This window comes from Grammomys surdaster, unplaced genomic scaffold, assembly GCF_004785775.1.
Source record: "Grammomys surdaster isolate TR1022 unplaced genomic scaffold, NIH_TR_1.0 258, whole genome shotgun sequence".
NCBI lineage: Eukaryota > Metazoa > Chordata > Mammalia > Rodentia > Muridae > Grammomys > Grammomys surdaster.
In genome coordinates this window covers 1219636-1221837 of record NW_021604699.1, presented here as the reverse complement: position 1 = coordinate 1221837, position 2202 = coordinate 1219636, and positions in this window count along the sequence as shown.

Here is a 2202-nt window from a genome sequence, read left to right as displayed (position 1 = left end):
AATTTGCAGTCAGCTGTGTTCTTTCCCAAGAGATTTGGACACATCCATGACTAAAACACAGAAGTTTAGCTGCAATAAAGAGTAAAGAACACTGAATTTGGAGTCCTAGCGCCACTTCCTCCCCAAGCCAGCTAGAATACTTGCCCTTGGGCAGCCTCAAAGAACCATTGAACATGGGATCTCCAAGAACAAGTTTTGGAGATCTCTTCCTGCCCAACAGCTCGCCACCAAGCTCCCTGTCTTTCTGGAGTTGGGAAGGCGGCTGGTATACTAGAATGAGGTAGACTTCAAGTTTGCAGATCTTGCCTTGTCCTGGGCTGTTCGCCACTGCCCACTGTCTAAGACCTACTTGTAGACTACAAGAGCCATTTGTTACAGATTTAGAGAATCGCAGTAACATGTGATTGGTACCTGGATGATAAAAGGACTCTTTTAAAAACCTATTATAACGTAACCAGTTGAATCAGTAGAGGGTAAAAATACATTGAGATTTTTTTAGAAAGTATAACACTTGTAAAAACTCTCAGGTACCCATTAGAAAAGAACTCTGTCTCCCAGCTAAGAGCTAATGACGTGGAAGGTTATCAGACCTTGCCTTGACTTTAAACGGCTTAGTGCCTTCAGTCTCTTCAGACCTAAAACTTTTAAGGCCAGTTTTTAAAAGCAAGTACCATGAGGGAATGAGATTCAGAGTCCCCAGGTGCAAGAAATAGAACAGGTGGATAGCTGATTGACCACAGTACTGACACAGTACTGACTTCATACAAGTTTCTCAGACATGCAGCCTGCCTACAAAAAATACCACCCCTCTCCTCCTCACTCTTCTTCCTGAACCAATGTTTTGCCCTCTTACATACACACTCACGCAAAAACATATTTACCAACACGGAAGTCTCCCCACAGGATCCTTTGGGCCATTCCCATCCTCCACCCAATTTCTGCTTCATCTAAAGCAATTCTTTTCAGACACTTAGAACTTCGGTTTATTGAGTATATATTTGCTTCCATATTAAGTCTCATCAAAAAAAAAAAAAAATCAGACCAGGCCAAATGACAAAGAGGGACAGGGGATCAGCATGAAATAAAAGGGGATTTGCCCCCCAAATGTTCACTAGTCAGTCAAAAAGAAATTCTTAGAAAGTCGAAGCAACTTCAACCCCCAACCCAATCAAAACATCCCTTCCGGAAAAGAGCGACTTGTTTCTTTTTTCTCTTGCAAATGAGCGGTCCACTCAGTTCTGCTTGGCGGTGTTTTCTTAGCTGACTCTGGGCTACAATCGGGCCATTTTCGGACACATTCCCATGTAGGTACCAGGGGTGCTCTGGAGGAAGCTGTCGACGCCTGTTCAGCTAATTTAGGTTTTCTTTGTCTAATTACTGTGGAGCTTAGGGAAAAGGAGCCGGGCTCAGGGCAGTAAACTGACACTCGAGCTCTGTGTGTGGTATCCAGGCAGGGTTTGATGGAAAAAGCCTGCTTCCACTCAACTTCAGGTCACTGTCTGGGGCCAGCCCCCTCCCCCCAGCACCCGCCCTTTCCTCTGTTCCTCAGACCCACCAACAGTCTCCAACAGGGGCAGTCCCCGTGCACTAGGGCACTAAGAGCCAGTGCAGGCACCCCACCCCCAGGAGGCCAGACCCCACTAGTTCAACAAGGCTCTTCGTAGCATCTTTACTGGGCCCTGCACTCTCTTCTTTGCCTTCCCTCCGGTATTCCCAGGCTCTCTAGCAGACACAAGGCAAACACAGTCCTCTCAGGACTGGTGCAGTGAGTGCTGTGCCTGTCATTTGCTCCCCTGGTGTGCATCTCCTTCCCTCTGGGCCAGGCCACTGGCCCTTGTGTGGTCAGGCCTATTTCAGCCTGCAGCTCTCTTTGCAGACCCTGTCCGGGGTCAGACTACATTTCCCCGCACGTGTAATCCAATAACTAACTGTCGGGTCTCATTGGAATGATTTCTCCCGAGGGCCATCTCTCTCAGAGCGGACTCTTACTGAGAGGAATAAGCCACAACTGGAGGAGTGTTCTCGAATGAATTGAGCTGGGCCATGGGGTGGGGTGGGGGGGCACCGGAAGACTGACTCTGGGACCCACTGGCAGCTGTGCAGACCTTCAGTGTTGTTGATAAATAATACAGCTATCGCCTCACGGTGTGTGCGTTCTCTCTCTCTCTCTCTCTCTCTCTCTCTCTCTCTCTCTCTCTCTCT